Source organism: Microcaecilia unicolor, chromosome 2 (assembly GCF_901765095.1).
Source record: "Microcaecilia unicolor chromosome 2, aMicUni1.1, whole genome shotgun sequence".
In the NCBI taxonomy this organism is placed as follows: Eukaryota; Metazoa; Chordata; class Amphibia; order Gymnophiona; family Siphonopidae; genus Microcaecilia; species Microcaecilia unicolor.
Genome location: NC_044032.1, coordinates 354,079,393 through 354,091,649, shown reverse-complemented (window position 1 = coordinate 354,091,649; position 12,257 = coordinate 354,079,393). Strand labels below are relative to the sequence as shown.

General features: G+C 44.1%; 1 pseudogene; it reads left to right on the top strand.

Annotated features, from left to right (window-relative positions):
* The window catches only part of LOC115462075, a 39,881-nt pseudogene extending 32,860 nt beyond the window's left edge, over positions 1–7,021 (top strand).
* The last annotated feature ends 5,236 nt before the right edge of the window (positions 7,022–12,257 follow it).

The window sequence follows — 12,257 nt, the reverse complement described above, 5'->3', positions numbered from 1 at the left end:
ATCGCTGAAAAACAAACCCGGCGAACTCCACGGCATTTGGCCGGGCTAAACTGTACTATCGAAAAAAAAAAAGATGGCCGGCCATCTTTTTCGATAATACGGTTCCGGCCAGCTGTAGCACCGCCGCCAACATAGATCGCCGGCGACATTCGATTATGCCCCTCCATGTAACACTAAATGAAGAGGTAAGTATAATAGGCATCTCAGAGACCTGGTGAAAGGAGGACAGCCAATGAGACACTGTGTTATCAGGGTACAAATTATATTGCAATGATAAAGTAGATCAAATTGGAGTGGGGGGTGGGTTGTACTGTATGTTAAAGAGGGAATTGAGTCAAACAAAATATTCTACATGAAACAGCAGCATGGAATCTTTATGGAAAGAAATTCCATTTGTGAAAGGAAGGAGTATACTGATATGACTGCACGTCCGCCAAGACAGAACAAACAGACAGATGAAAAAATGTTTACAAAAATGAAGAAAACTGGCAAATTGGGCAACATTGGATAATTGTTACATCAGGGGGCGCTAGGGAGGTAAAATTCCTAGACCTAATAAATAGCTGCTGCTTGGAGCGACTAGTCCAGGAACTGACATGAAGGGGCAGCTATTTTAGATCTAGTCCTTAGTGAAGTGCAGAGTATAGAAGAGAGGAAATCTACTCTAGCAGCATTTAATTTTCAAAAGGGTTAGTACGATAAAATGAGAAATGATTAAAAAAGCTAAAAGGTATGTTATTTTGCTTTGGTATAGAGATAAGCACTGAGTTTGATGTATTTGTGGCCTATGCATGCTCTGTGTCTGGATTTGTTAACCTCCAGCCCTCCCCCTTCCCCTTTTTCCCCCTCTCTTCTTCGCCACCTTCTCCTTCTTCCCCTTTTTCTTAATGTGATTCTAGTTGTGAATAGTTGCTTCTTGAATGTGAGCTTCAGTTTTGCCATGATTTGTAAATGTTGCTGGTTGTACAGTGGTGAGCTCCTGCTTCTATTGTATTGTATTGAAATCCAATAAAAGATATTAAACTTAAAATAAAAAAAAAAAGCTAAAAGGTTGCAAAGGTTAGTACTTTAAATCTCAAGAATGGAAAAGGGATCCAAATGAAGAAAATAAGCATTGGCAAGCTAGATGCAAAACTTTGATAAAGAAGGCTAAAGGAATATGAAGAAAAACTTGCTGCAAAGGTAAAAACTTATAGTAACAACATTTTCAGGTACATCAGAAGCAGAAAGCCTGTGAGGGAATCCATGGGACTGTTAAAATCATAATGGAGCAAAGGGACACTCAGGGAGGACAAAGCCATAACAGAGAGAACTCTTTGCTTCAGTCTTTACAGAAGAAGATGTAGAGGATCTACCTGTACCAGAAATTGTTTTCAAGGGTGACGATTTGGAGGAACTGAAAGAAATCTTGATGAACATAGAAGACATTCTGAGCCAAATTGACAAGATAGTGATAAATCACCCTGGACCAGATGGTATACACCCCAGGGTACAGAAGGAATACAATTATGTAACACATAGACAAATATTGTTTAATGGGGACAGAGTGAGCATGGGTTCAGCCTAGGGATAATGCCTCTTTATTGCTCCATGGTGCGATCTCACCTTGAGTATTGTGTTCTTGGTCACTGTATGTCAAAAAAGATACAACAAAATTCGAAAAGGTACAAAAAAGAGTGACCAAAATGATAAAAGGAATGGAATTCCTCTTGTATTAAGGAAAGGCTAAAGAAGTTAGGCTCTTCAGCTTGGAAAAAAAGACATCTGAGGGGGGGATATGATTAGATCTACAAAATCCTGAGTGGTGTAGAACAGATAAAAGTAATTGATGGGTTTTTTTTTTTTTTTTGGGGGGGGGGGGGGTTTACCTCTTTCAAAAAGTACAAAGACTAGGGGACACTTGAGCATTCTTGTGCTCTTTTCCCCATTCATTCCCTTTGTGTTATGCAAGCTGAATGCCCAAACTGAGAGCAGTGAGGATGATTTCATTTTTCAGAAAATGAATCTGGACCATTAAAATTGAGGGCCCCTTTTACCATGGCCGCTACAAAAGGTGTTTTTGACGCACAGCCGAAGCCCCCTTTATCGCAGCAGGCAAAAAGTTGGTCTTGCTTTTCTGCAGGAAATGGCCATGCGGCAAGTAAAGCACTTGCAATGCGACCTTTTCAGAGGGGGGGGGAGCCCTTAACCCGCTGCCCATTGAGGTGGCAGTAAGGGCTCCCACACTAACCCTGCGGTAACCGGGCAGCATGTGGCGGTGCCCGATTACCGCCCGGTACACACGGCGCTACAAAAATAATATATTTTTATAGCACTGGATATAATGGCGCGCTGGGGATGAAAAGTAGTGCCAAGCAGCTGCAGTAGCCCAGCCACTTTGTAAAAGGCACCCTAAGATTGCTAAAGAAAGCCCTGGGTGCTTTGAAACTCTTCGGCTTGGCTTTGGATTTATTGGATTACTTCAGACCAGTAATGGGGGACTTCTGGTGTGGCTGGCAACCAAGATGGCTGTGATGTGGTAGGCTCTGGCTGCTTCTCCTCCCCAGTGTTGCCCATCTAGTGTGATAGGGACACACAGATTGCACCGTTGCTGCTGCACCCATCTCAGAGAGTTCTTCCCTAATCCTGGGAGGTTTTCCAGCAGTTTGCTATAGGGCTGGTGGATCGGCAACACTGTTCCTGGAGATAGCGTTGCAGCTTGAAGGGGCCTGTGACATGTGAGGGAGCAATGCTGCATTCTTTGGACCCAGGCCACACGCCAACAAATATCTGTGCTGAGCCCTGCAGTGGCCGCTATTGGAGGCTTTCTAGGGACAAAGGCTGCTGCAGTAAGGGCAATGAGTTGAGGGATGCAGCAAAACTGAGAAAGCAAGCATTAGTGTGCTAGTGGGAAGTGGACACCATTAGATACGCTGTATGGGAGTAGTGGCAATGCTTGCTGTGCCAGGAATTCTGGCAGCAACATCAGTGGTAGCAGCTGAGTTGGTACTACAAGAAAACTCCCAGATAGACTGTTTTGGTAGGAGATTGGTTGCCTGAATTTTCAAGACACTCCAGATGCAAAAGTCAGTACAAAACACAATGCCGAAGCAGCTTAGGCCCAACGTGGTCTCCTTTATAAAATACTTAAATGATATACAGCTAATGCTGTCTGGCATACCCTTAGCTTCTTCAAGTGATCTCCTACCCCCATGATGTGCACACTGCCAACTGGATCCAGTGACTAACACTCTTCCTCCATCCCCTTGGCTCAGTGACCTCTCCCCATGCTGTCCCCTTCTACCTGGATTCCCTACCTCGCTTCAGTGATCCTAGCCCTATGGCTTATTTATCCACCGCTTAATGTAAATGCCCGCTTACTGTAACGTCTTCACCCTACACCCCACTGCTCCCTACCTTAAATCTGCTGCTTTCCTCCTACCCCGGTCACAGTGGGAAGATCGTGAAGATTTTCATTTGACCTGCGGGACTATACAACTAACTTCGTATGCCACATCGAGCCAAACATGTTTAGAGAATGTGGGGTACAAATGCTGCTATAGTTATAAATAAATGAGAGAGAATGGTTTTGTTCTGAATTTGGCAAGAACTGATGTAATGATTGTAGGTAGAGAGGAAACAGAAGAGTGGCCAGAGGAGGTTTGTTTGGGGAATATGTATGTTTCAGTGAAGAAAGAATTGAGACTGTTGGGAGTTATGTCAGATTGTAAGCTCACAATGAAGACCCAGGTTATCAGTGTGATTCAAAAAGCTTTCAAATTTTTACACATGATAGTTAAATTGAAACCAGTGTTAACTGTACATGACTTTCAAAGTGTACTTCAGAGTATGATTTTAGTGCGCCTGGATTACTGCAATGCATTATACGTTGGCATGTCTACATCAAGTGTGAAAACATTGCAAGTAATCCAGAACGCAGCTGCTCGAGTCCTAGTAGGAATATCAAAGTTTTCTCATATATCTCCAGTGTTTAAGCAATCGCACTGGTTACCAGTCCTACAAAGAATACAACTTAAAGTATTTATTGTATACCAAAAGCTTTATAGTGATGCTCTGTATTATCTGAAGCGAGTTTTACCTATCAGCCAAGATGGATATTAAGATCAGAGGCTGCCATGCGACTGTCAACAGCTACTGCTTTTGCCCCAGCAGGAACGCTCTTACTGGACAGCTTCACCTTTGTCATAGTGCAGTGCAGTTAAAAAAATTATTGAAAACTAGGCTTTTTGTGGCTACGTTTTTCTGAACATTTGGTGATGCTCTGAGCAAATTGTCATAGTGCATTCTGATATGTACTTTTTTTTTGTGCTATGATATGTATTGGATTGTGAATGTATTTATTGGAAACCACCTAGTTTTAGTTTTTAATTAAATAAAAAAAGGTATACGAGAGTCTTTTCCCACTGAGAACTCTTCGGGGATTAACGGATGGTATATAAGACTCAAATAGAATGGAAGAATTCAGGAATGACCCGATAGTTCTAAAGACCTGTTATGGAACAGGCTGAAGGGGGGAAAGCTCATCTGGAAGTCCAGGAACTCTTATGCAGGCTTGGAAGTCAAAATGAGAGCTCTGGGCACACAGGTTCAGTCAGTGACATCAACATGGGAGTGTGGCTGTGCTTTCTCCTTAATTGTAGCCTTAACATGACATTCAGCGGAGGATTTTAATTAGCAAACCAGACTGTATACTTTAATTGTATCCATGTCTTTGCTTGATTATATAGTAAGGTTCAAGGAGTTGAAACTGTCCATTTACAGTGGTGGAAATAAGTATTTGATCCCTTGCTGATTTTGTAAGTTTGCCCACTGACAAAGACATGAGCAGCCCATAATTGAAGGTAGGTTATTGGTAACAGTGAGAGATAGCACATCACAAATTAAATCCGGAAAATCACATTGTGGAAAGTATATGAATTTATTTGCATTCTGCAGAGGGAAATAAGTATTTAATCCCTCTGGCAAACAAGACCTAATACTTGGTGGCAAAACCCTTGTTGGCAAGCACAGCGGTCAGACGTCTTCTGTAGTTGATGATGAGGTTTGCACACATGTCAGGAGGAATTTTGGTCCACTCCTCTTTGCAGATCATCTCTAAATCATTAAGCGTTCTGGGCTGTCGCTTGCCAACTCGCAGCTTCAGCTCCCCCATAAGTTTCAATGGGATTAAGGTCTGGTGACTGGCTAGGCCACTCCATGACCCTAATGTGCTTCTTCCTGAGCCACTCCTTTGTTGCCTTGGCTGTATGTTTTGGGTCATTGTCGTGCTAGAAGACCCAGCCACGACCCATTTTTAAGGCCCTGGCGGAGGGAAGGAGGTTGTCACTCAGAATTGTACGGTACATGGCCCCATCCATTCTCCCATTGATGCGGTGAAGTAGTCCTGTGCCCTTAGCAGAGAAACACCCCCAAAACATAACATTTCCACCTCCATGCTTGACAGTGGGGACGGTGTTCTTTGGGTCATAGGCAGCATTTCTCTTCCTCCAAACACGGCGAGTTGAGTTCATGCCAAAGAGCTCAATTTTTGTCTCATCTGACCACAGCACCTTCTCCCAATCACTCTCGGCATCATCCAGGTGTTCACTGGCAAACTTCAGACGGGCCGTCACATGTGCCTTCCGGAGCAGGGGGACCTTGCGGGCACTGCAGGATTGCAATCCGTTATGTCGTAATGTGTTACCAATGGTTTTCGTGGTGACAGTGGTCCCAGCTGCCTTGAGATCATTGACAAGTTCCCCCCTTGTAGTTGTAGGCTGATTTCTAACCTTCCTCATGATCAAGGATACCCCACGAGGTGAGATTTTGCGTGGAGCCCCAGATCTTTGTCGATTGACAGTCATTTTGTACTTCTTCCATTTTCTTACTATGGCACCAACAGTTGTCTCCTTCTCGCCCAGCGTCTTACTGATGGTTTTGTAGCCCATTCCAGCCTTGTGCAGGGTATGATCTTGTCCCTGACATCCTTAGACAGCTCCTTGCTCTTGGCCATTTTGTAGAGGTTAGAGTCTGACTGATTCACTGAGTCTGTGGACAGGTGTCTTTCATACAGGTGACCATTGCCGACAGCTGTCTGTCATGCAGGTAACGAGTTGATTTGGAGCATCTACCTGGTCTGTAGGGGCCAGATCTCTTACTGGTTGGTGGGGGATCAAATACTTATTTCCCTCTGCAGAATGCAAATAAATTCATATACTTTCCACAATGTGATTTTCCGGATTTAATTTGTGATGTGCTATCTCTCACTGTTACCAATAACCTACCCTTCAATTATGGGCTGCTCATGTCTTTGTCAGTGGGCAAACTTACAAAATCAGCAAGGGATCAAATACTTATTTCCACCACTGTATATGTCTCCACACATCTGATACATGCAATACAAAAAATTTTGGTTTGATTTTGTATTAGCTTCTTTGGTATTCTTTGAAATGCAGCATATAAATTCTGGTAAACAAGTCATGATAAAATCATGGAAAAATTCCCCAATGTAAAAAGCTGACATATTGCAGTTGTAACTTTCCAGATCATTCTAATCTTTGGGCATTTGTAGGCAATGGAAAGGCAGAACTGAAAAACACAAATGCCATATTTGCACTTTGAAATCAGTAGGCATGGCATAAATGGCTGGCCTGAACTAGGCAGACATAATTTTATTTCAATAATGGTATTGTGTTTTTTTGAAGTTGCTTTTTTTCATTTTTATACAAGATTAAAAAAATGTGTGAATAGCATTCAAATTGTTTTAAAGTAGAGAAAATAAGTGTTATCGTATCTTCTATTTTCACAGGTTCCCAGGAATCAGACCAAGCTAACAAGCATGCTTGAGAATCTTGGCATGGACTATGAAGGACGGCCTCATAGCGGGCTGGATGACTCCCGCAACATAGCACGGATAGCTGTACGCATGCTGCAGGATGGCTGCCAGCTACGTGTGAATGAGAGGATGCACGCAGGGCAGCTGATGCCTGTGGCCAGCACTGCACCACTTGAAGGAGCTCCTATGCCACAAATCCATCTGTAAAAATTAGCCATTGCAATACAGTATAGACTAATAGCGGAAGCTCCCTGTTAACATAGCAGAAAAATGTAGAAAGGCAGTACAATGTAAATTTTGTTCATTAAGCACCTTAATATATTTAACCTTTTATCACATGGGTATCTTTATATTGTATGTTTTGAACATCAAAATAAATATCAGTTCTTGAGCCCATTTTTAACGCTGTCTTGCAGAACTTTGTCTTTATTTTTTTTTTCCTCCCATTCTCCCTCCTCATGACAAGTGAACTGAATTTCCAGGCTTGGTGGACTCTTATCCAAGCCGGAAAGTATACATAGGGGCTATTTTCAAAGCACTTAGACTTACAAAGTAACTTTAATGTTGTAAGTCTAAGTGCTTTGCAAGTACACCTCAATGGTTTAAGAGCCATGTACTAATGGCAGACTAGTAGCTCAAAATCCAACTACGTGTTCCCAGAAATCTTCACCCAACGAGCAGAATGATTCCAACCTGCCTTATGATGTTTTATGGTCATTACAACATACAGCAAATTCAGCCATTGAGTATTTGTGTCATTTAATGATGTGCTATTTCTATTATATTTTGAGACATTTGGGGGCCCTTAACTGAAGTGCATTAATACTTAATGCACAAACTAGCATGTGTTAACTGCTTTCTTGGATGTACCAACAAATACCGCAGTTGGTTTGTAGTTTGCGTTCACTAATTTACAGGTTAAGTGTATATTGTGTTAGGGGGCGGGAACTAGGCAGGTATGGATGGAGAATGGCCATGGGGTACATAATGTGCACAGCCCCACTAATTGCCACTAGGTTTCTAGTCCACTAAAGCACATACCTTTGTTAACTGCAGAACATGCTAGGCATGTTCTCAACAATTACCACACATCCTTTGCACTGAAAACACGCTGAATTTTGCTGCTAGGGCATGTTAAGTATAAAAGCACTCTAGTAAAAGCCTGTCAAATTTTATGTTAGAAAAAGTCTTTAGTTGAAAATGTTAATTTTAGTGACACTTGCAGTCTTGTCATTTTCATATTCCATCTTCCAAAGCATTCAGAACAGTTCCTTTTTGTTTCTGCCATCAATTACATTCCAGAAGTGGCAGTATACTAGCATTGTAACATCTGTAGGGCTGTACTTTAGATAAGTCTTTAGCTACATTTCTTTACTAAATAAAGAAAAATAGTTTCCTGTATGGCCCATACCAGACCATTCCTGACGAATGAGTTAGGCCCCCTTCCAACAGATGGAGACAGAGGAGAGCCAAGAAATCCTCAGCTTACAAAAGTGGCATCTAAGGGCTTCCTGGCAGTATTTTCTCAGTCTCCAGCAGCTGGAACAGACTGGTGTGGTTTGCAGCAATATGATTGGGCCATATGGCAGCAACTGACTGCAGGGCTGATTTCCCTTATCCTGCTGCAGGAAATCCTTTTGGGTTCTTCCCTTTGCTGGTTATAGGCTGTAAGCTGTCTGGGTACTGCTCAGAAGACATTAATGGAGCACTGCAGAGGAGGACAGTAAGGCACCAACTAAGCCACCGATAGCCTTGGTCCGGGTGAATCCAACTCTTGCCTTCATCATGGATCATAGAATGAGGAAGCAGTGTTATATTTTGCTGTGTGTACTGCCTTACAAACCCGGGTTCAAGTTGTGAAGAATGCCCTGGAAAAGATCAGAGCACTTTGTGGGGGGGGGGGGGGGGGGGGGGGGGGGGGGGGTGGGGGGGGGGGGGGGGGAACCTGAATTAAGTGGGGATCCTTGACGGTGAGCAGGATACCTGCTGCATTGGTTCCTTTCTGATAGACTGTCACAAGCCTCCTGTGGTGTTGGTAGGCCTCAGCCTCGGTGCATCAGGTCTTCCTGTGAGCATGGCATTTGAGATCTGGCCAGTTAGGTGGCTGATAGGCTCCAGAGGAGACTCTTAAGGATCAGGGTGCTCCTGTCTAAGGAAGATTCTCCATCAACCAAGAAGGCTGTGATGAGTGCCTCGGGCCAACCCTTTTTCTCCCCAGATTTTGCTTTAATGATGTATAAGACCTGTTCATGGCAGCAGTTTCCGGGTCATGCTTCTGAATTGGAGGCTTCAAGAGCGGGGACCCTGGAGTTATCAGCATAGTGACAGGCCCTACTTGGTGGTGGTGGGGGGGGGGGGCGGATGAAGAGAAGTTTATATGGGATTCTGTAAGCCACCAGGAGCCAGTGCTCAGTAAATATATGCAGTGTGACATGGTCATATTTCCAAAAACCCTGAAGCACCGAAAACAAGAGTGCTCTAGTGTTAGGAAAAAAAAAAAAAAAAAGCCCTATGATTCCCTGATGCATCAGTTGAGTGAAATGCTGGCCACTGTTGGTGGGATCCTGTTTTTGACAGTACATTACATTTTTTTTCATAGGTTAATAAGCAAAATTATAGAATCACAATTGGGGATGGCAAGGATCTCAGAAAATACTCTGAAGAAGGTTTTAAAAAAATGTAAATTATTTCCACAGGACTGATTCTCTAGAGCTTCAATCTTCATATGCAAACATAAATTATCCTTAATACTTGAACAAGAAACTGACTGGATAATAGTCTCTTGTCCCTTTAAATTCTTAGTTTGATGCTGTAAATTATATACTCTAGTGTCCAATTCACCTACCTTCTCTGAAGCCTCTCCGATGATAGTTCATAGCTTACCCAAGGAAGAAGCATGGAACCTTCCAATCTGGTAACCACCTGCTAAATGTTCCCTAAGGCAGTGGTTCCCAAGCCTGGTCCTGGAGGCACCTCAGTCGGGTTTTCAAGATATCCACAACAAATATTCATGCAAATTCTCTCATGAATTATTTATTTTGGAGATCCTGAAAACCTGACTGGCTGAGGTGCCTCCAGGATCAGGTTTGGGAATCACTGCCCAAAGGTAATTTTAGCAGGGGGTACAGCTGAAACTACTTTTGAAAGAAACAACTGGAGGTACGGGGTACAACTAGGATGAACATTATCAATGGATCCAGAAGGTGATTCCACTCCAAATCCTGAGGTGTAGAATTATACCCCTCCATAACCAGGGAATCAGACAAAAGACCAGGCGGGCCGACTGAGCTCTGGGAGCAGATCAACTCCAGGTAACAGCAGGTAGCTCTATCCTATCACCTCGTTATCTAATGACCAGCACATGCTTGTCTAACGGACTCCTTACTACTGCAGGAGGTCCTCCTGATGCCTTGTCTTTACACTTCCTTTTCCCCAATAAAGCCAGCCAAAAGCAATTCAACAAAGCCTTCCAGGATTCTCATTGGTGCTTCAAAGGTGTGAGAACTGTCCCTTCAGGTGTGTCCCAATGGCCACAAACCGTTAGCCAGTCATGCCTTTATAAGGCAACAGTAGGCCCCATGTCAATGAACATCAGCAAAAGAGATGGGCTATGGCTGTTTGCCTGCTCTCCACTGGTCCAAGGCACACAAGCAAGATCTCTTTCCACCCATGCTTGACAATATTCCAGATTTTGTGGGTATTGTTGCCTTACAGCCCTAGGTTGCTCAGGTAAAGTACTACTAGGGAGCCCTCTGATGCCACTGTTAATGCCTGATAAGGATTCCTTAGTGCTTTCTCTGTCTCCATCTGCTGGTATGGGAATCTATTCTACTCTATCTAGACTGGTCTGGTAGGACTACACAAAGAAAGTTGGCAGTAAATACAAATTTGACCATGTTCTTAAATTACTTTGTTAAACCATATCCCTATTCTACCACATAAAAGTATAAGTACATAAGTAATGCCACACTGGGAAAAGACCAAGGGTCCATCGAGCCCAGCATCCTGTCCATGACAGCGGCCAATCCAGGCCAAGGGCACCTGGCAAGCTTCCCAAACGTACAAACATTCTATACATGTTATTCCTGGAATTGTGGATTTTTCCCAAGTCCATTTAGTAGTGGTTTATGGGACTTGTCCTTTAGGAAACCGTCTAACCCCTTTTTAAACTCTGCCAAGCTAACCGCCTTCACCACATTCTCTGGCAACGAATTCCAGAGTTTAATTATGCGTTGGGTGAAGAAACATTTTCTCTCCGATTTGTTTTAAATTTACTACACTGCAGTTTCATCGCATGCCCCCTAGTCCTAGTATTTTTGGAAAGCGTGAACAGACGCTTCACATCCACCTGTTCCACTTCACTCATTATTTTATACTAGCCGTTCAGCCCGTAAAAACGGGCTAGTATAGGAGGGGGTTGAAAGGCCCCCCACCCCGCTGCCGAGTTCGCCGCTGCCACTCCCCCTCCGACTTCATCCCCCCCCCGGAGCCGTCGCCACCCACCTTCCACCCGGTCGGGCTCTCGCTCCGCTATTGAAACAGCGAGGGCACGCAGCACACAGTTCTACTGCTGAGCTGCCGTGGCCTTCCTTTTCTCTGCCTGTGTCCCGCCCTCGTGTGACGTAACGTCGTCGAGGGCGGGACACAGGCAGAGAAGAAGAAGGAAGGCCGACGGCAGCTCAGCAGAGCTGTGTGCTGCGTGCCCTTGCTGTTTCAATAGCGGAGCGAGGGCCCGACCAGGTGGAAGGTGGGTGGCGGCGGCGACTCCGGGTGGGGGGAGCATTAGCGACAGCGGTGTCCCTCGCAAATGCGCAGTAGAGACCCTCTCTGTTCCGCCCTCGTCATCACGTATTGACGCGGGGGCGGGGCAGAGAGGGTATCTACTGTGCATTTGCGAGTGAGTACGACACTCGCCATTTATACAGTGGTGGAAATAAGTATTTGATCCCTTGCTGATTTTGTAAGTTTGCCCACTGACAAAGACATGAGCAGCCCATAATTGAAGGGTAGGTTATTGGTAACAGTGAGAGATAGCACATCACAAATTAAATCCGGAAAATCACATTGTGGAAAGTATATGAATTTATTTGCATTCTGCAGAGGGAAATAAGTATTTAATCCCTCTGGCAAACAAGACCTAATACTTGGTGGCAAAACCCTTGTTGGCAAGCACAGCGGTCAGACGTCTTCTGTAGTTGATGATGAGGTTTGCACACATGTCAGGAGGAATTTGGTCCACTCCTCTTTGCAGATCATCTCTAAATCATTAAGAGTTCTGGGCTGTCGCTTGGCAACTCGCATCTTCAGCTCCCTCCATAAGTTTTCAATGGGATTAAGGTCTGGTGACTGGCTAGGCCACTCCATGACCCTAATGTGCTTCTTCCTGAGCCACTCCTTTGTTGCCTTGGCTGTATGTTTTGGGTCATTGTCGTGCTGGAAGACC